This window comes from Tachyglossus aculeatus, assembly GCF_015852505.1.
Source record: "Tachyglossus aculeatus isolate mTacAcu1 chromosome 12 unlocalized genomic scaffold, mTacAcu1.pri SUPER_6_unloc_4, whole genome shotgun sequence".
In the NCBI taxonomy this organism is placed as follows: Eukaryota; Metazoa; Chordata; class Mammalia; order Monotremata; family Tachyglossidae; genus Tachyglossus; species Tachyglossus aculeatus.
Window position 1 is genome coordinate 1,491,865 of NW_024044831.1, and position 22,463 is coordinate 1,514,327.

Consider the following 22,463-nt stretch of genomic DNA (forward strand, 5'->3'; position numbering starts at 1 on the left):
TCAAGGTACCCCTCTGCTTGCCTGTTCTGGTCCCCCTGTGCCATGGCCCTGGTACCACTCTGCCACCCTGCCCAGGTCTCCCTCTGCCTCCCGAACCTGGTTCCTTTGTCTCCGGGTCGAGGTACCCTTCTGCCTCCCTGCCCAGGTCAAAATGTCTCCTGGCCCAGGTACCCCTCTGCCTCCTAGCCCTGGTCCCCCTCTGCCTCCAGGCCTTAGTCACCCAATTCCTCCCGACCCTTATCCCCCATCTCCCGGCCCAAGTAACCCTCTGCCTCCTGGCCATGCTCACCCTCTGCCGCATTGCCCTGGTCAACCTCTGCCTCCCGGCCCTGGTCTCCTTCTAACTCCAGGCCCTGGGGTCTCTCTCCATCCCGGCCCTGGGTCCCCTCTTCCTCCCAGCCCTGGTCCCCCTATGCCTCCCTGCCCCAGTCCAACCTACCTCTCAGCCCTGGTCCCCTACTACCTCCTGACCCTGGTCCCCCATCTCCTAGTTAAGGAACCCCTCTGCCTCACTGTTCATTTCCCTCTGTCTCATGGCCCAGGTACCCCACTGCATCCTGGCCCTGGTGCCCCATCTGCCGCCCTGCTCTGGTCCCCCTCTGCCTCTCGGTCCTGGACCCTCTGTGCCTCCAGATCCTGGTGTCCTTCTACCTCCAGGCCTTGGGACTCTCTCCTCCCCGGCGGTGGCTCCCCTCTACTTCCATGCCCTGGTCGCCTTGTCTCCTGGCCCAGGGACCATTCAGCCTCCTTGCCCTGGTCCCTCTCTGCTGCCCTGCTCTGGTCCCCCTCTGCCTCCCGGTCCTGGTCCCTCTGTGCCGCCTGGTTCTGGTCTCCTTCTACCTCAAGAACCTTGGGTCTCTCTCCGTCCCGGCCCTGGTTCCCCTCTATCAGCGGCCCTGGTCCGCCTGTCCCCCGACCCAACTATCCCTCTGCCTCCCTGCTCTGGTCACCCTCTGCCTCCTGGTCCTCGTCCACCTCTGCCTCCCTGCCCTGGTTCCCACCTGAGTCTCAGTCTTAATTCCCCCTGCCTTTCGGCCCTGGTGCACCTGTCTCCTGGCCCAGGTCCGCCTGTCTGCCGGCCCAGGTTCCCATCTGCCTCCCGGACCTAGTCCCCTTGTCTCCCGGCCCAGGTACCACTCTACCTTCTAGCCCTGGTTCCCCTCTGCCTACCTGTCGTGGTCCACCTCAGCCTCCAGGCCCGGGTCCCCTTCTCCGTCCCAGCCCCGGGTCAGATATACCACCCAGCCATGCTGCCCATCTCCCGGCCCTTGTCCCCTTCTTCCGCCCTGCCCTGGTCCCCCTCCCCCTCTCGGCTCTGGTCCCCGTCTGCCTCTCGGCCCTGGTCCTCCTGTCTCCCGGCCGAGGGACCCCTGTGCCTCCCTGCCCTGATCCCCCTCCCTCCCGGCCCAGGTACACCTCTGCCTCCCGGCCCTGGTCCTCCTGTCTCCCGGCCCAGGGACCCCTCTGCCTCCCTATCCTGGTTCCCCCCACCTCGCGGCCCTAGTCCCACTGCCTCCCGGCCCAGGTCACATTATGCCTCCCGGACCTGGTCGCTCTGTGCCTCCCGGCCCTGGTCGCTCTGTCCCTCCCAGCCCGAATCTCCCTCTACATCAAAGCCCTTGGGTCTCTCTCCGTCCCAGGCCTGGGTGCCCTCTATCTCCAGGCCGTGGTCCCCTTGCCTCCTGGCCCAGGTACCCCTTTGCCTACTGGCCCTAGTACCCCTCTGCCTCACAGTCCAGGTACCCCTCTGCCTCCTGGCCCTGGTCCCCTTCTGCCTCTGGGGCCTGGTCCCTTTGTGCTTCCCGGCATTGTTCTCCCTCTACCTCCAAGCCCTGGTCCTTCTCTTCGTCGCGGCCCTGGGTACCCTCTACCTGCCCGCTCTGGTCTCCCTGCCTCGCAGCCTTAGGTACGTCTCTACCTCCTGGCACTGGTCCCCTTGCTTCCCGGTCCGGGTACCCCTTTGCCTCCCGGCTTTGGTCCCCCTCTTTCTCCATGCTCTTGTCTCTCCCATCTTTCGGCCCTGGTCCCCCTCTTCCATTCGGCCCTGGTCACCCTCTGCTTCCCTGCCCTGGTCACCCTCTGCCTCCCTGCCCTGGTCTCCGCGGCCTCTCGGCCCGAGTCCCCTTCTGACTCCCGGACTAGGTACCCTGCCACATCCTGGCCCTTTCCCCCCCCGAGCCCCCCGGCACTGGTACCCCGTCTCCCCGCCTAGGTACCCCTCTGCCTACCAGACCTGGTTGCCCTGTCTCCAGGCCCAGGTACCCTTCTGCCTCCTGGCCCTGGCCCTGTCCCCCCTCTGCCACCCTGCGCTGGTCCTTATCTGCCACCTGGCCCTGGTCCCCCTTGCCTCCGCGGCCCTGGTCTCCTTCTACATACAGGCCCGTGGGACTCTCCTCATCCTGGCCCTGGGTCACCTCTAGCTCACCTCTAGCTCTCAGGCCTGGTCCACCATCTCCAGGCCTAGGTACCCATCTGCCTCCCGGCCCACAACTACCCTTCTGCCTCCTGGCCCTGGTCCGCCTCTGCCACCCTGCGCTGGTCCCCCTCAGCCTCCCGACCCTGGTCACTCTTGCCTCCTGGTCCTCGTCTCCTTCTACCTCCAGGCCTTTGGCTCTCTGTCCTTCCCAGCCCTGGGTCACCTCTACCCACCGGCCCTTGTCCCACTGTCTCCCGGCCTTGGTCCCCCCGTCAACCGGTCCAGGTACCCCTCTGTCTCCTGGCCCTGGTCCCCGATTCTCGGTCCAGGTACCATTCTTCCTTGTAGCCCTGGTTCCCCTATGCCTCCCTGCCCAGGTCCCCCCGCCCCTCAGCTCTGGTCCCTCTCTGCCTCCTGGCGCAGGAACCCTGCTGCCTCCTGGCCCTGGTACCCGTTTCCCGGTCCAGGTACCACTCTGCCTTAAAGCCTTGGTTCCACTCTGTTTCTCTGCCCCGGTCCCCCCGCCCCTCCGCTCTAGTCCCCCTCTGCCTCCTGGCACAGGAACCCTGCTGCCTCCTGGCCCTGGTCCCACACTGCCTCCCGGCCCTAGTCCCCCTGTCTCCCTGCCCAGGTACCCTTCTGCCTCCTGGCCCTGGTCCCCCTTTGACTCCTGGCCCTTGTCCCCCTCTGCCTTTCCCACTGGTCCACTTTACTTTCTGGCCCTGTTCCCATGCCCCCACCGACCTTCTGGCCCTGGGCCCCTACTCCCTCAGGCCCTATGTCCAAACTATCTCCCTGCCTTAGTCCCCATCATCTGCCCGGACCTGGTTGCCCTCTGACTACCGGCATTGGTGGCCCGATTAATCCCAGCTCTCGTCGCCTTGTATCACTCGGCCCTGGTCCCCCTGTGTCTCCCTGCACTGGTCCCTTTGTAACTGCCAGCCCTTGTCTCCCTCGTCCTCCAGGCCCTGGCCCCTCTCTCTGTCCCAGTCCTGAATCCCCTCTAACTACCAGCCTCGGTTCCCCATGTCGACAGGCCCAGTTATCCCTCTGCCTCCCAGCCCTGGTCTCCCTCTCCCTCTCTGCCCTTGTCTGCCCTGCTTCTCGGACCTGGTCCCCTTTGCCTCCTGTCCCTGGTCCCCCTCTGCCTCCCGTCCCTGGTCCACCGTCTACCGGCCCGGATAACCCTCTCCCTCCTGACCCTGGTCACCCCTGCCTCCTGCTCCCACTCTGACTCCCTACCCTCCCTACGCGGCCCGGGTCCCTCTCTATCTCCCGGCCCTGGTCCACCCCTCCTCTCGGACTTGGTCCGCCCACCCACCCTGCCCTGGTCCTCCTCTGCCTCCCGTCCCTGGTTCCCCTGAGCCTGCCAACCCTAGTTCTCCTTTAGTTCCAAGAAGCCGGGGGACGAGGGCAGGGAGGCAGAGGAACGGCTCTGTCTACTGGCCCTAGTCCCCGCTTCTCGGCCCTGGTCCCTCTTTGCCTTCCGGTCCAGGTACTGCTCTGTCTTCTGGCCTTGGTCCCCATTTTCCTCCTGGCCCAGTTCCCCCGTCTCCCGGCCCAGGGACCCCTCTGCATCCTGGCCCTTGTCCTCCACTGCCGCCCTGCTGGGGTCCCCTTCTGCCTCCAGGCCCTGCGACCCCTCAACCTCCCAGCCCTGTTCCACTAGTCTTCTGGCCCAGGTAACCCTCTGCTTTCCCGCCCTGGTCCCCCATCTTCCGGCCCAGGTACCCCTCTGCTTTCTGAACCTGGTCCCCCTCTGCCTACTTGCCCTTGTCCCCCTCTGCCTCCCGGCCCAGGTACCCTTCTGCCATGCGGCCCTGGTACCTTTCTGCCATGCGGCCCTGGTACCCCATCTACCGGCCGATGTACTCCTCTGCCTCCTGGCCCTGGTACCCCGGTGACGCCCTGCCCTAGTCCCACTTTGCGAACCGATCCTGGTCCCCCTCTCTTCAGACCAAGGTACCCTTCTAAATCCTGCACCTGGTCCCTCTCTCCTTCCCCGCCCTGGTCGCACTCTGCCTCTCCGCCCTGGTTCCCCTCTTCTTCCAGCCCCTGGTCCACCACTGCCTCCCGGCACTGGTCCCAATCTGCCTCCAGGCCCTGGCCCCCCTCTGCCTCCCCGCCCTGATCCCCCTCTGCCTCTCGGCCCTGATCCCCCTCTGCCTCCCGGCCCTGGTACCCCTCTGCCTCCTGGCCTTCGGCCCCCTTTGCCTCCCGGCCCTTGTAGCTCTCGACATCGCGGGCCTTATTCCCCTCTGCATCTCTGTCTTGATCGTCCTCTGCCTCCCAGTGCTTGTTACTTTCTGCGACCCGGCCCTGATTCCCATCTGCCTCCTGCACCTTGTCCCCCTCTACCTACCTAGCCTGGTCCCCATTTGCCACCCAGCCCTGTTCCCCTTCTCCCTCCGGCCCTAGTTCCCCCTCTGCCTCTCTGCCCTGGTCCCCCCTGCTTCTGGGCCCTGGCTCCCCTCTGCCTCCGGGACCAGTCACCCCTCTGCCTCCTGGCCCTGGTCCTGCTCTGACACCCTGCCCTGGCCCGCTTCTAGCTCCTGGTCCTGGTCCTTCTGTGCCACATGGTCCTGGTCTCTTTCTACCTCCAGCCCTTTGGGTCTCTCTCCAATCCGGCCCTGGGTCCCCTCTACCTTCTGACCCTAGTCCCCGTCTCCCTGCCCGGTACTCTTCTCCCCTCGTTCCCCTCTCCATCCCCACCGTCTTACCTCCTTCCCTTCCCCACAGCACCTGTATATATGTATATATGTTTGTACGTATTTATTACTCTATTTATTTATTTTACTTGTACATATCTATTCTATTTATTTTATTTTGTTAATATGTTTGGTTTTGTTCTCTGTCTCCCCCTTCTAGACTGTGAGCCCACTGTTGGGTAGGGACTGTCTCTATATGTTGCCAGCTTGTACTTCCCAAGCGCTTATTACAGTGCTGTGCACACAGTAAGCGCTCAATAAATACGATTGATTGATTGATTGATTACCCTTCTGCCTCCTGGCTATGGTACCCCTCTGCCTCCCGGCCGTGGTCCCCCTCTGCCTCCCCGCTGTGGTCCCCCTCTGCCTCCCGGCCCTTGTCCCTCTCTGTCTTTCAGCATTGGTCCCACTTTACTTTCTGGCCCTGGTCCCATTCTCCTTCCGGCCCTAGGTCCAATCAACCCCCCTGCCTTGGTCCCCATCTTCTGCCCGGACCTGGTCGCCCTCTGACTACCGGCATTGGTGCCCCCGTTACTCCCAGCCCTCGTCGCCTTGTACCTCTCAGCCCTGGTCCCCCTGTGTCTCCCGGAACTGGTCCCCTTATACCTGTCAGCCCTGGTCTCCCTCTTCCTCCAGGCCCTGCCCCCTCTCTCTGTCCTGGCCCTGAATCCCCTCTATGTACCGGCCTAGGTTCCCCTGTCTACAGTACCAGGTACTCCTCTGCCTCCCGACCCTAGTCCCCCGTCTCCCGGCCCTGGTCCCCCACTGCCTCCAGGCCCTGGTCCCCCTCTGCCTCCAGGCCCTGGTCCCCCTCTGCCTCCCGACCCTGGACACTTTAAGCCTCCTGGCCCTGGTCTACCTCTTTCTCCAGGCCACTGGGTCTCTCTTCGTCCGGGCTTGGGTCCCCTGTACCTCTGGGCTTTGGTCCCCCTGTCTGTCACCCCTGGTCTCCCTCTACCTCCAGGCCCTGGCCCCACTCTGCATCCCGACCCCGGGACCCTCTACCTCCTGGCCTAGCTCCCCTTGTCTCCTGGCCTAGGTACCCCTTTGCCTCCCGGCAGTGTTCCCACGGTCTACAGGCCCTGGTCCCCCTCTGCCTCCCGGCCCTGGTCACCGTCTGCCTCCCGGCCCTTGCCCCCCTGGCTTCTCCATCCTGGTCCCCATTTGTCACGCGACCCAGGTACACTTCTGCCTCTTGGCCTTCGTCCCCCTCTGCCTCTCCGACCTGGTACCCCGTCTACTGGCCCAGGTACCGCTCTGCCTCCTGGCACTGATACCACCCTACTTCCCCGCCCTTGTCCCCCTCGGCCTCCAGGACCTAGTGAATCTCTCCCTCTCTGACCTGGTCCCCCCCGTGCTTCCCGGCCCAGGTCCCTTTGTGCCTTCTGGCCCTGGTCCCCTTCCACGTCCAGGCCCTTGTTTCTCTCTTCATCCCGGCCGTGGGTCACCTCTACCTCCAGGCCTTGGTCCCCCGTCTCCTGGCCTAGTTACCCCTTTGCCTCCTGGCCCTGAACCCCCTCTGCCACCCTACCCTGATCCCCTTCTATGTCCTGGCCCTGGTCCTCCTCTACCACCCTGCCCTGGTCCATCTCTGCCTCCCGAACCTGGCCCCACATCTCCCTGCCCTGGTACCCCTCTGCCCCCTGGCCCTGGTCCCACTTTCCCTCCTGCCCCTGGTCCCTTTAAGCCTACCGGCCCTGGCCTCCCTCTACCTCCAGGCCACTAGGTCTTTCTACGTCCCGGCGATGGGTCCCCTCTACCTCCCGGCCCTAGGTCCCCTGTTCTACCAGAATCTGTTTCCCTCTCCCTCCAGGCCCTGGCCCCTCTCTCTCTCCTGGCCCTGGGACCCTCTACCTCTCGGCCTAGGTCCCCCTGTATCCCGGCCCAGGTAATCCCCTACCTCCCGGCCCTGGTCCCCCGCTTACCATGCCCTTTACACCTCCTCATCTCGGCCATGGTCCCCCTTTGCCTCCTGTCCCTGGTACCCATCTGCCTTCTGACCCTGGTCCCCCTCTGCCTCCCGGCCCTGGTCCCCCGTCTACTGGCCCGGGTACACCTCTGCCTCCTGGCCCTGGTCCTCCCCTGCCTCCTAGCCCTAGTCGCCATCTGACTCCCTGCTCAGGAACCCCTCAGCCTGCTGGCCCTGGACCCCCGTCTACCGGCCCTGGTATCCTTCTGCCTCTTTGCCATGGTCCCCCCCTGCCGCCCTGCCCTGGTCTCACTCTGCCTTCCGACCCTGGGTTCTCCCTACCTCCTGGCCCTGATCCCCCAGTATCTCCTGGCCCAGGTATCCTTCTGTCTCCTAGCCCTGGTCCCTCTCTGACTCCCTGCCCTTGTCCCCCACCATTTCTCGGCCCTGGTCCCCCTATTTCTCCCAGCCCTGGTCTCCCTCGCCCTCCCAGCCCTGGTTCCCCGGCCAAGGCACCCTTCTGCCTCCTGGCCCTGGTCCCCATCTGCCTCCCTTGGGTCTCTCTCCATCACGGAGCTGGTTCCCCTCTACCTCCCGGCCCTGGTCCCCCGTCTGCCAGCCCAGGTACCCCTCTGCCTCCTGGACCTGGTTCCCTTCTGCTTACATACCCTGGTCCCCATCTGCCTCCAGGCCCTGGTACTCCGTAGCCTCCCGGCCCTGGTCCCCCCCAGCCCCCTTGCCCTTGTCTCCCCCGATTATCGACCCGGGTGCCCCTTTGTCTCCCGGCCCAGGTAACCCTCTGCCTTCTGGCCATAGTCCCCCCTGCCATCATGCCCTTATCCCCCTCTGCATTCTGGACCTGGTCCCTCTGTGCCTACAGGCCTTGGTTTCCTCGTACCGCCAGGCTCTTGGATGAGTCTCCATCACGGTCCTTGGTCCCCTCTACTTCCCGGCCCTGGTCCTCCTGTCTCCAGGCCCAGGTACTCCTCTGCCTCCTGGCTCTGGTCAGCCCCCGTCACGCTGCCCTGGTCCCCCTCTGCCACCCTGCCCTGGTCCCCCTCTGCCACCCGGCCCTGGTCCCCCATCTCCCGGCCCTGGTAACCTTCTGCCTCTTGGTCCTGATCCCTCTCTGCTTCCCGGCCCTGGTCGCCCGTCTCCAGGACCAGGTACCCCTAACCCTCCCAGCCCTGGGTCCCTTCTAGGTCCGGTCCTGGTCCCCCATCTCCTGGCCCAGGTACCCTTCTAAATCCTGGTCCTGGTCCCCCTCTGCCTCTCCGCCCTAGTCCCTTTGAGCCACCCATCCCTGGAACCCCTCTGCCTCCCTGTCCTGGTCCCCCCCACACCTCCCGCCTCTCGTGCCCTGGTCCCTCTCTGCCTCCCAGCCCAGGTACCCCTCTTCTTCCCGGCCCTGGTCCCCATGCCTCAAGACCCAGGTACCCCTCTGCCTCCTGGCCCTGGAAACTCTGTGCCTCCCGGCACTGGTCTCCATCTAACTCCAGGCCCTTGGGTCTCTCTCCGTTCCGGTCCTGGGTCCCGTCTACCTTCTAGCCCAGATCACCCTGTCTTCCAACAGTCAACCCTCTGCCTCCTGGCCCGGGTTCCCCTCTGCCACCTGGCTCTGGTCCCCCTCTGACTCCGTAATCTGGTCCCCCCTGCCTCTCGGCCCTGGTCCCACTCTGCCCCTTGGCCCTGGCCCCCCTGTCTCCAGGCCCAGGTACCCCTATGCCTCCCGGCCCTGGTCGCCCTGTCTCCCAGCCCAGGTACCGCTCTGCCTCCTGGCCCTGGTCCCCCTCTGCCTCCATGCCCTGGTCCCCATCTGCCTCCCAGCCCTGATCCCTTTGAGCCTCCCGGCCCTGGTCTCCCTCTACCCCTAGGCCATAGGTCCCCTCTACCTCCCGGCCCTGATCTCCCTCTTCCTCCAGGCCCTGGCCCCTCTCTCTGGATCGGCACTGGGACCCTCTACCTCTTGGCACGGGTCCTCCCCGTCTCCCGGCCCAGGTACCATTCTGCCTCCCTGTTCTAGTCCCCCTGTCTCCCGGCACTGGTCTCTTATACCTTCCCGCCCTGGGCCCCCTCTGCCTCCCGGCCCTGGTATGCCTCTGCCTCTCTGACCTGGTTACCCCTGCTTATCGGCCCTGGTCCCCCTCGGCTTCTTGGCCCTTGTCCCCCATCTCCCAGCCCAGGTAACCCTCTGCCTCCCCGACCTGATCTCCATTTTCCTCCCGGCCCTGGTCCCTCTGTGACTCCTGGCGCTTGTCTCCCTTGGCCTAAGGGCCCTGGTCACTCCCTCTGGCCTGCCCTGGGTCCCCACTATTTCCCGGCCCTGAGGACCCCGGTTCCCAGTCAAGGTCCCCCTCTGCTTCCCTGCCCTGGTCCCCTCTCCACCCCCACTCCCACCCCTCGGCTCGGGTCCCCCTCTGCCTCCCGGCCCAGATACTCCACTTCCACCAGGCCCTGGTCAATCAATCAGTCAATCAATCAATCGTATTTACTGAGTGCTTACTGTGTGCAGAGCACTGTACTAAGCGCTTGGGAAGTACAAGTTTACAACATATAGAAACGGTCCGTACACAAAAGTGGGCTCACAGTCTAGAAGGGGAAGACAGAGAACAAAACAAAACATATTAACAAAATAAAATAAATGGAATAGTTATTTACAAGTAAAATAAATAAATAAATAAATAAAAAGAGTAATAAATACATACAAACATATATACATATATATAGGTGCTGTGGGGAAGGGAAGGAGGTAAGGCGGGGAATGGGGAGGGGAGAGGGGGAGAGGAAGGACGGGGCTCAGTCTGGGAAGGCCTCCTGGAGGAGGTGAGCTCTCAGTAGGGCCTTGAAGGGGGGAAGAGAGTTAGCTTGGCGGATGTGGAGAGGGAGGGAATCCCAGGCCAGGGGGATGATGTGGGCCGCGGCTCGACGGCGGGACACGCGAGAACGAGGCACGGTGAGGAGATTAGCGGCAGAGGAGCAGAGGTTGCGGGCTTGGTTGTAGAAGGAGCGAAGGGAGGTGAGGTAGAAGGGGGCGAGGTGATGGAGAGCTTTGAAGCATAGGGTGAAGAGTTTCTGCCTGATGCGTAGGTTGATTGGTAGCCACTGGAGATTTTTGAGGAGGGGAGTAACATGCCCAGAGCGTTTCTGGACAAAGACAATCCGGGCAGCGGCGTGAAGTATGGATTGAAGTGGGGAGAGACAGGAGGATGGGACATCGGAGAGTAGGCTGATACAGTAGTCCAGACAGGATAAGATGAGAGCTTGAATGACCAGGGTAGCGGTTTGGATGGAGAGGAAAGGGCGGATCTTGGCAATGTTGCGGAGTTGAGATCGGCAGGTTTTCGTTACGGCTTGGATGTGAGGGGTGAATGAGAGAGCGGAGTTGAGCATGACACCAGGTTTGTGGGCTTGTGAGACGGGAAAGATTGAAGGTCCCCCTATACGTCCCTATCCCGGTCCCCCCTACTTCTTGGCCATGGTCCCACTCTACCTTCCAGCCCAGGTAAGTCTCTACCTCCTGTCTCTGGTCACCCTCTGCTCCCGGCCGTGGTCCCCTGTCTCTCGGTCCAGTTACCCCTCTGCCACCCAGCCCTGGTCCCCATCTCCCAGCCCAGGCATCCCTCTGCCTCCCGGCTCTGGTCTGCCTCTGCCTTTCTGATCTGGTCGCCCCTGCCTCTCGGCACTTGCTCCTCTACCTTTCTCAGCCCTGGTACCCCTGTAATCCGGCCCAGGTGCCCCTCTGACACCCGGGCATGGTCCTCCTGTCTCCCGGGCTAGGTACTCCTCTGCCTCCTGGCCCTGGTCTCCCTCTGCCTCCACGCCCTGATCCCCGTCTGCATCCCGGCTCTGGTCGCTCTGTGCCTCCTGACACTGGTCCCCCTCAACCTCCAGGCCCTGGTCCCTCTCTCCATCACGGCCCTTGGTCACCTCTACCTCCAGGCCCTATTCCCCGTTTCCTGGGCAGTGAGCTTCCTCTAGACAGTTGGAGAATTGTTAGGGCAAATGGACCACAGCCCGAGCTAAGCTCCTTGCAGACAGAGAGCCCGTCTGGTGACTCTGCTACACTGTGCTCTCCCAAGATCTCAGTACAGTGCTTTGCATCCAGTAAGCGATCAATAAAAAAGATTGACTGACCCATCATTTCTATGTGCCTACTATTAATAACAGTATTTGGTAAGTATTTAGTATGCTTACTTGAAAAGCAGCGTTGCTTGTTTCTCTCTCTAGACTGTAAGCTCTTTGTAGGCATGTAATGTGTCTATTCTACTGTTGCATTTTAATAATAATAATGATGGTATCTATGTGCCAAATGTTGTTCTAAGAGCTGGGGTAGATGCAAGGTAATCAGGTCGTTCCGCGTGGGGTTCACAGTCTTCCTCCCCATTTTCCAGATGAGGTAACTGGGGTGCAGAGATGTTCAGTGACTTGACCAAAGTTGATAAGTGATAAACTGATAAATTAATAAGTGGTAGAGCTGGGATTAGAATCCATGACCTGTGACTCCCAAATCTGGGCTCTTTCCACTAAGCCATGCTGCTCCCTCAAAGAATGTTGTACTTTCCCTAGCCCTTACTTCCTGCACACAGTAAGCACTCAATGAGCATGACTGACTGACTGTTGGAAAGAGCGCAGGCCTGGGAGGTAGAGGACCTGTGTTTTAATCCAGGCTCCACCACTTGTCCGCTGTGTGATCTTGAATAAGTCACTTAATTTCTCTGTGCCTCAGTTCCCTCATCTGTGAAATGAGGATTAAGACTGTGAGCCCTGGGACTGTGTCCATCATGATCATCTTGTGTCTATGTCAGTGCTTAGTACAGTGTCTGGCATATAGTAAGTGCTTAACAATTGCAATTGTGTCACACACTGTTCTAAGTGCTGGGGTAGTTACAGGTTTAACAGGTTGGACGCAGTCCCTGTCCCACCTGGGTTCACAGTAGAATCCCTCATCTATCTCCCCAGTCGCGCCTCTCTTGGCGTCAAATTCCTTCCCTTGGATATCCAGCTACCTCCTACATGACAGTTTTTAGAAGTATTTGTTAAGTGTTTATTATGTGTCAGATGCTCTTCTCAACGCTGGTGTATATACAAATTAATTAGGTTGAACACGGTCCTTGTCCCACAGGGGCCCACAGTCTAAATAAGGGGGGGGGGGGGCAACAGGAAAACTAAGGCACAGAGAAGTGAAGTGACATGCCAAAGGTCACACAGTCAGCAATTGGAAGAGCCGGGATAAGAACCCAGGTCCTCTCACACCCAGGCCTGGGCTTTTTCCACTAGGCCACGCTGCTTCTGTTTTAAAACCAAGATACTCATCTTCCACCCTAAGCCTGTCCCCATATCTAACTTCCCCCTCTCTGAAAATGACACCGGTTCTTTCTGTCCCCAAAATCTGGGGTCCTCCTCTACTCCTCATTCAGGCTGGAAATTGAAAGACAATTTCCTCATAAATCTTGTCTATTCTTCCTCTTCAACAATTCCCAGAATCTCTCCTCAACCAAAGAATTACCACCCTAACCCAAGCTTTCATTGTATAACCACTACACTATTGTATCAGTCCACGACCACACTGCCTCTAAACTGAGTTTGTTGTGGGTAGGGAATGTATCTTTTGTTGTTGTACTGTACTCTCCCAAGCTCTTAGTAATGTGCTTTGTACAGGGTAAACACTCAATAAATACGATTGAATGAATTGCCTCTGTCCTCATCCTTCTCCATTGTTTTTATATATCTTTTTTTGAAGTGTTCAGCCTAATTAGGATGGTCAGGTCCTGGGAGTCAGAGAACCTAGGTTCCAAACCTGGCTCTGCCACTTGCTTGCTGTGTGACCTTGAAAACAACTCACCTATGTTCTCCATACCTCAGTTTCCTCAGCTGTAAAGCCATCAATACCTGTTCTCCCTCCCTTTTGGGCTGTGAGCTCCATCTGGCATGGAGTCTGTCTGACCTGATCACCCTATATCTACTTTAGTGCTTGGTACACAGTAAACACTTAATAAAACACCACATTTATTATTGCATATCATTTCTCGTCTTGCTCTTTGTTCTGCCTAATTGTACTTCTCTTTTAATCCTCTCTCCTGCATCCCCAGTCTCACAGTGTCCTTAATTTGAAAGTCCCGACCCTCAAAAATCCACCAGACTTTAGTCTCCCTAACGTCTCACCTCTTCTAACAAGCGACCCCTTATCAACTCCAACATTCCTTCATATCAGCTCCAAACCTCTGTACAGAAGAAGGAACCGAGGAACAGAGAAGTGAGGTGACGTGACTTGCCCAAGGTCCCAACAGACAATTGGTGGAGGAGGGATTAGAATCCAAGTCTCCCAGTTTCCAGGCCTGGGCTCTTTCCACTGGGCTAGGCTGCTTGAATTACCGCCCAATACGATATATATCATTACCAACTCATCCTCTAGATTGTAAACTCGTTGTGGGCAGGGAATGTGTCTGCCAACTCTGTTTCACTGTACTCTCTCAAGCGCTAAGTACAGTACTGTGCATACACTAGGCGATCAATAAATGCCATTGACGATGGTTAACCTCACTAACCTGCTGTAGTTTGGAATCTTCTGGTCTCCGCTGCTTTCTCCTTTTCCTCACTGATCGGTTGGTCTTAGGTCCATCAATCCTGACTCTCTGAGGTGGAGGGCCGGAAAATAACTCGGATTTTAACCACTCTCCCCTAAGGGTAGTACTGTTCTCTGACTGGACTGGTCTTGTCCACCGAACAGCCCCGGGGGAGGGGAAGGGCTTTGAGAAGGTCCCACAAACAGGGCCAGTCCTGAGCCTGCCCCAGGGAGCCTCATTAAGGCTCTGCAGATCTCCGGCCCCGGGCCAAATGGGCTACCTGCCTGTTTCAGGCCGTGGGTCCTCCCCAGACAGGGAGGGAGAACCGTAGCCTAGTGGTTAGAGCCCACACCCGCGACTCAGAAGGACCTGGATTCTAATCCCAGCTCTGCCACTTTTCTGCTGTGTGACCTTAGGTTAGCCACTTTACTTCTCTGGGCCTCTATTTACCTCATCTGTAAAATGGGAATTAAGACCACGAGCCCCATGTGGGATGCGAACTGTGTCCAACCAGCTTGTTTCTACCTCAGTGCTTAGTATAGTGCCTGACACCAAGTGAGACCTCAACAAATACCATACCTAGTAAGGCCTGTGACATTTCTGAAAACTGCAGGCTGCTCTTCTGATATTGTCATGTCTTGACAAAGGCATCTTTGAATAATAATAATAATAATAATAACAATAATAATACTAAGATCTGTTAAGGCTTACTATGTGCCAAGAACTGTTCTAAGCACTGGGGTATTTACAAGGTAATCAGGTTGTCCCACGTGGGGCTCACAGTCTTCATCCCTATTTTACAGACGAGGTAACTGAGGCCCAGAGAAGTTAAGAGACTTGCCCAAGGTCACACAGAAGATTAGAACCCACACCCTCTGACTCTCAAGCCCGTGGTCTTAGCATGGCCTAGTGGATAGAATCCGGGCCTGGGACTCAAAAGGACCTTTGTTCTAATCCCAGGCGCTACTTGGTGTTTGTCCTGTATAGACAACCACCGGCGTGCCCGTCACCTCCACGCCCCCGGATGCTCCCCCGGGTCGATGTCCGAGGTCAGGGTGGCCAAGGAGGTGGTGGCCCTGGCCGCTCTCTATGGCCCCTTTTATGTGCGACCATCCGTCTTGCTGAAGGTTATACTCAACATGAAAGAAAAATCTCTGCTGTTGGAACTGCCAAACGGTGCTAGGCTTCATCTTTCCTGTCGTCTGCCCGTTTTTGATTATTCATCACCACTGAAGGATAAATGTAATCTGGAAAAAGGAATCACCTGGCTCCAACATAGATTTTCCATAGATTCCCAGTGAAGCTGCCTGGCCTCCACTCCAGTTAAGTCCTGCTTGGGTAAAGAGACCAGGTGTCTTGATCCCAGCAGCAACAAGCCAAGAGAAGCAGTGTGACCTAAAGACCTGGGTTATAATCCAGGTCTAATCTAATCCCAACCTAATCCACCACTTGTCTGCTGTGTGACCTTGGGCACAGTCCTCTACACTGTGAGCCCGCTGTTGGGTAGGGACCGTCTCTATATGTTGCCATCTTGTACTTCCCAAGTGCTTAGTACAGTGCTCTGCACACAGTAAGTGCTCAATAAATACGACTGAATGAATGGAATGAAAAGGCACTTCACTTCTCTGGGCCTCAGTTACCTCATCTATAAAATGGGGATTAAGGCTGTGAGCACCACGTCGGACAGGGACTTGTCTGACCCAATTTGCATGTATCCACTCCAGCGCTTAGTACAGTGCCTGGCACATAATAAACGCTTATCAAAAACCGCAATCATTATTATTGTTATTATTATTATTATTATTATTAAGAATGGGCAGGGGGGGGGTTACACAGGCCCAGACCGAGACAATTAAGCACCTGAGACAGGGGAGCACAGGGAAGCAGCTTAGTCCAGTTGATAGAGCATGGACCTGGGAGTCAGAGGACTTGGGTCCTAATTCTTCCATCACCAATTGTCCGCCATACGACCTTGGGCAAGTCATATCAATTCTAGCCTCAACTTCCTCATCGCTAAAATGGGGATTAAGGCTGGAAGTCCTATATGGGACAGGGAATGTATTCAACCTGACTAGCTAGCATGTACTTCAGTGCTTAGAATGGTCTCTGGAGATTAGTAAACACTTACCATGTACCATTATGAAAAAAAATCAGGGAAAGTCCCGTGAATTTAATAGAGTTTCAGGAAAGAATTTTGAAGGCGGGAAGCCCTGTGGTCTGGCGGATGTGAAGGGAGAGGGAATTCCATGTGGAGGAAAGATGATGAGGTAGGGGTCTGAGTGAGGGGAGCTGGGAATGAAGCACAGTGAGATGGTGAGCTTGAGAGGAATGGAGAATGAAGATAGAAATTCAGTAGGGGAAAATAAAGCATATCAATCGATCGATCATATTTATTGAGCACTTACTATGTGAAGACCCTGGTACTTAGCGCTTAAGAGAGTACGATTTAACAATATAACAGGGTTGGTAGCCACCTTCCTTGCCCATGATGGGCTTACAGTCTAGAGGGAAATGGCTAAATTGGATTGCTGCAGTTTTCAGATGGTCCCAAGCCCTGGCATGGGATGAAGCTCCAAATCTCAGAGCTTAACCAGAACACTATTAGTAATCACAGAAAGGGAATGATGTTTAGTCTGTTGATGTTGTCATGAGAAAGAGTCCCAGAATGGGAACCACATGGAACTGTACAGTCATTTAGGTCGAGATTCCCCGTCAGTCAGCTGTCACAGCAGAGCCACGGGCCCGTCCTCCCACGGGGAATCCCCCAGGAAATAACCGGACTGTCATCTGATGGGATGGCGCAGCAGAGAGGTGTAGGAATGATCCTGACAGCTCTCATCTCTCAGCCAGACTTTCCTGTCATTGCCACCAGCGTCCAGGACCGATGAGGTAGAGTGAACGTCTCTCTCAGCAGAGGTCTGTGCTCTCCAGCCCAGGACAGGCCCAGTGACTCCGGAGAGGAGAAGGCGAAAGGTGAGGGAAATTTCAATAGGGAACTAGATGACCAGGGTCAGAGTCACAATTTCTCTAAATCAAAAGCAGTGTCGCTTAGTGGAAAGAGCATGGACCCGGGAGTCAGGGGGACCTAGGTTCTAATTCCAGTTCTGCCACTGATCTGGTGAATGACACTGGGCAATTCACTTCACTTCCCCGCTCCGGGCCTCCAGGGATTCCCCTCAGAGTGGCGGCTGCTTTATCGTGGGGGATGGGGTCTATCTGGAGAAACATCTCAGTGTCCGAGGGAGAGCGGAGAGGGGCTGAGGGCTCCTAGATGTCCCTCCTTGTCTGACCAAACCCACGAGTCCGAGGGGAGATAGGGGACCAGCCTAGCCTGGCAGAGGTCGGAAACCTCCAGGCCCACACTGCCATGGTAAGTGCGCCCTGGGGTGGGGATGGAGGGGTGGGGAGAGGCCAGAAGCCCGTAGTGAGTCTGTGGAGAATCTCGCACTCGGCCTCCAGGTTGAAGTTCGGACCAGGGCAGCATGGCAGACGAGTTTGCAGGAGCAGATACCAGGCTTCAGCAGGGACGACACAGTAGCGAGTACCACAGCACAAGCCACTAGTACTGGAATCACTTCCTCTGATCGGTTTCTCAATCGCAAGTTCTTTGTACCTGGACCAGCATTCATCTGTTTTTTGTTCTAGGACATCCCCTCCTTCGTCTGGCTGACATAATATGTTTTGTTTTGTTCTCTGTCTCCCCCTTCTAGACTGTGAGCCCACTGTTGGGTAGGGACCGTCTCTATATGTTGCCAACATGTACTTCCCAAGCGCTTAGTACAGTGCTCTGCACACAGTAAGTGCTCAATGAATACAATTGAATGAACGAATGAATGAATCATTTCATCGGCCCACCGCCGGCCTTCCCTCATCCCTCCATCACCGTTCTGTCGTCCCTCTATCATCCCTCCATCGTTCCTTCATCAAGGCCTCACTATCCTTCCATCCCGCTAGACCGTCAGCTCGTTGTGGGCAGAGATTGTGTCTACCAACTCTGTTGGATTGTCCTCTCCTTAACGCTTTAGTCCAGTGTTCTGCACACAGTAAGTGCTCAGTAAATACCATCGATTAACAATTTCTCCCAGCCCTCTGCCAAGCCAGAGGCGACGTATGTAACTGGGGTCCCGAGCCAGACCCTTCTCTGTTTGTTTAGCCAGACTTCACTCTGCTGTTCATATTCCTCGTATAGAGACAGCTGCAATCGGATTCCCTGGACCTGCAGCTTTGTGTATGCCAATGCACGTGTGTGTGTGTGCTCAGGGCAGGGTAGGAGAATCAGGGAGCAAATCCCAGACTTTAGGGAAGGGGGCCATATGGGGATGGAACAGTGGGGAATGTTCGTGGTCTCTCCCTAGGGAATAGGTCTTGGGGTCAGGGAAGAGCCAAATGAATGGCTAGATAGGTTTATGGGTGTATGCGGCTACCAACCTGATTGTATTGTACTCTCCAAAGTGATTAGAACAGTGCTCTGCACACAGTAAGCGCTTGATGAATATGCTTGGCTCTGTGCGACTGTCAGTCTGTGGGAGAACCCCGGTCTGTGAGTGAGCAGGAATATATGTGAGGGTATTATGTGTTTCGATACATGTATGTTTAGCTGTGATTTTGGGTGTGAGAGTGAATTTGTGTGCTCCAGGGTGCCTTGTAGTGTTGGTATATCCTTGCCTTTTTAGTCCCCTGGGAGTTCGATAAACAACGTTATTACCATTATCAGCCGGTCACTCAGCTTAGTGCAGTGCTCTGCACACACTAAGACCTCAGTAAATATGATTGAATGAATGAATATTTATTGAGCGAAGGGCAGAGCTCTGTGTGTGGAGCACTGCATAAGTGTTTGAGGAGTAACAATATAACAGACACACCAACTTACCCACAACGAGCTTACAGTCTCTGTACATATCCATAATTTATTTTAACATCTTTATCTCCCTTTAAACTGTAAGATTGCTGTGGGGAGGGAGCATGTCTATCAACTCTGTTACACTGTATTCTCCCAAGTATTTAGTACAGTGCTCTGCACACGGTAAATGCTCAAAAATACGAATTCTAAATTGCTTGATTGTTTGATACTACAACTTCTACTAGGGCTTTTGCTGCTACTATTGCTAATATTACTGTGACTGCTTTCCCCTCTCATATCTTTGTCTACTTGTTATCCCCACTTGGAGAAATATGGTGTTAATCCTCTTCTGGAATTCCCCCATTGTTACATGGAAGTCTTTTACGAAGCTTCTAGGTCATTTTGTAATTAATAATTTTCTTCCGACATAAAATAAATTGCTCCTCATAGAATCACCGGCAAAACTCCTGATGATTTCTTCACCTCATCAAGTTCTTTGTCCTGTGCAGGGAATCATCATCACCTACCAATGACTATCTCCTCCACGGTGAGGGAGTTCCTCCTGCTGGGTTTCTCGGAGGTCCGGGAGCTGCAGCTGATCCACGCCGCGCTGTTCCTCCTGGTCTACCTGGCGGCCCTGATGGGGAATCTCCTCATCATCACCGTTACCTCTCTCTACCGGCGCCTCCACATCCCCATGTACTTCTTCCTCCGGAACCTGTCCTTCATCGACCTCTGCCTCCTCTAGCTCACCGTCCCCGAGTCCATCCACAACTCCCTGACCAACAAGAGATCCATCTCCTTAGTGAGCTGTACCGTCCAAGTCTTCCCTGTGATTTGGTTTGTTATACGGAGTTGTCCATACTCACGGTGATGTCCTACGACCTTTACATCGCCATCTGCCGCCTCCTGAACTACGAGGTCGTCATGGCTCGAAGGGCCTGTTGGAAGAGGGCCACTGCCTCCTGGATCAGCGGGGGCCTGTTCGCAACACTGTGTTCAACTGGGATATTCTCCCTCTCCTTCTGCGGGTCCAAAATCGCCCCCAGTTCCTCTGTGATGTCCCTCCTCTGCTGCAGATCACCTGCTCCGAAGACCACGTCGCCATTGACATGAGCATCACCACCGCATTAGCGTAAGGCGTCGGCTGCTTCATTCTCATCATCATCTCATACGTGCGCATCTTCTGGGCCGTTCTGAGGATGCCGGCTGCCGAGGGCCGGACCAAAGCCTTTTCCACCTGCCTGCTCCACCTCGTCTTTGTCACCTTTTTCTTCTCTGCGGGTGTATTTGTCTATATCAAGCCTCCCTCTGACTCCTTCTTGATCGTGGACCTGCTGGTGTCCATGCTCTACACGATGGTGCCTCTTTCCCTGAACCCCCTCATCTACAGCCTGAGGAACCGGGACATGAAGGCCACCATGGACAGGATCCTAAAAGGGTAACTCACCTAACCACCACTCTAGGACAAAATGTCTCTTTCTTTATGCAATTAATCTCACACCACCACTTAACCAAGGAATTGCCCTCGGACCTAGTCAGATACTTAATGGTCCTACAGGGTTCACAGAAAACGCTGGACGTTGATGAATTGTGAAAGTCTTCGAGGGAAGCGGCTAAGACTGAAGTAGGACAGACTGCAGTAGGACTGACAATCCAGTTTTGGGGAGGCATCATGGCCTAAAGGAAGGGGAGTCCCTGTAGACTGTAAGGTCATTGTGGGCAGGGAATGTGTTCAACAACTCTGTTAAACTGAACTCCCCCAAGTATTTAGTAAATCCAGTTTGGGGACGGTTCTAATCCCTGCTCTGCCACTTGGCTTCTGTGTGACCTTAGGCGAGCCATTTAGTTTCTCTGTGTCTCCGTGACCTCATTTGTAAAATGGGGATTTAGACTGTTAACCCCATGTGGGACAACCCGATTAGCTTGTATCTACCCCAGTTCTTTGAACAGTGCTTGGAACATAGCAAGAGCTCAAGAAAGACCATATTTTAAAAATTTTATCATGGTCTAAAGGAATGGGGATCGCTCTAGACTGTAAGCTCATTGCGGTCAGGGCACGTGTTACCAGCTCTGTTATATTGAACTTTTCCAAGTGCTTAGTACTGTGCTGGGCCCAGAGTAAGTGCTCAAAAATATGATTGATTGATTTACTGAGAATTGAGTTCTGATGCCAGCTCTGCTAATGCCTTGCTTTGTGACCCAGGGGCAGTGACTTAACCTTACTAGGATCTCTCTTCCTCTTACACTCTGAGCCTCTGTGGGACAGGAATTGTGTCTGAACTGATCTTATTGTTTCTACTCTATCACGTGGAACAATTTAGGCACACAACCTATTAATATATGCAATAATATCATTATGACTAATGACTATGAAAATATAATGATATGCTTTTTAGCATGACTCTGGGGGTGGGAATGAAAGTTGGAAAACGGTAGGTGGTATTGGAGAAGGGAAGAAAGGATGACTTTAGCTCCATCTGTCTTGTCAAATCCATGCTCTCTCATCAATCCATCTTTCCTTCCTTCCATCCATCCATCCTTCCAACCATCCATCTATCCATCCACCCATCCATCCGTCCAGAGCACGGGCTTGGGAGTCAGAAGTTGCGAGTTCTAATCCCCATTCCGCTACTTGCCTGCCATTTGACCTCGGGCCAGTCACTTAACTTCACTGTGCCCCAGTTACCTCATCTACAAAAATGTGGATTCAGACTGTGAACCCATTATGGGACAGGGATTTTGTCCAACCTGATTACTTTGTGTCTACTCCAGGACTTAGAACAGTGCTTGACACATAGTAAGCGTTTAGCAAAGACCACACTTGTTATTATTATTATTATCAGTGGTATTTATTGACCACATCCTGGGTGCAAAGCACTGTAGTAAACTCTCAGGAGAGTTGGAAAGAGATAAAATTGCATTGCTCCTGCTCTCCAGGAGATTATGATCTAATGGGGGCGGTAGACACTGAATAAAGTACGTAGAAGAGGAAGGACAGAAGGGAAAGGTGAGAAAGTGGATGAACTCTTGATTCAAGAGTACAGTTTATATGGTCAGTATGAACAGAGCTTCAACGGATTTTCAATCAGGACCAGTAAGAAGAAGTAGCATTGTGTAGTGGGAAGAACGCGGGCCTGGGATTCAAATAGACATGGGTTCTCATTCCGGTTCCACCACATGTCTGCTGTGTAACCTTGGGCAGGGTCGCTTAACCTGTCTGTGCCTCACTTTCTTCATTTGTAAAATGGGGATTGAGATGTGAGCCCCACGGGCGACATAGACTATAATCTGATTAGCCTGTAACTACTCCAGCACTTAATACAGTGCCTGATATGCAGTAAGCGCTTCACAAAGACCATAGAAAAAAGTGACAGTTAGCTGATTGACTGACGGATTGAGTGTATCAGGTTGTGAATTGGACTAAGTGAAAGCATTCACAGGGTCTAAAGACTGTCGTTGAAACCAGGAACCATTGGGACGCCGGGATGCAAATGTCGCTGTTTCCATGGGAACCCCGAGGGCCGGCACCATCACTGATGCTGCAGTGACCGGGCCCTTATCTCCCAGGAGCCTCAGGAACCACGTTACCAGAGGGTGCGTGGCTTGTCCAGGCCACAGGGTCCCTCGGCAGGGCCCCGAGCCATCCTCCAGGGATCCCCCTCGGAGCAGCTCCTGCTTTATCTACAGGGACGGGGGCCTGGCTGGAGAGCTTCTCAGGGTCTGGAGGAGAGCGGAGAGGGATTGAGGGCTCCTCTCTGTTCCTTCCTGGTTGAGTGAACCCATGAGTCTGAGGGGAAATAGGGGACCAGCCCAGCCCCGCAGAGGTCAGCCAGTGCCAGCCCCACGCTGCCCCAGTAAGAGTGACCGGGGATGAGTGGGATGGAAGGGTAGGGTGGGACGAGTATGAGGATGGAGGAGATGAAGTCAGTCTGGGGCCTAAGGTAGGGTTTCAGACCAGGGCCGCGGCCCCAGCGGGCAGGGGTGCTAGCAGGTGGGGAGGTGTTTTCCAGTTCAGTAACCATCA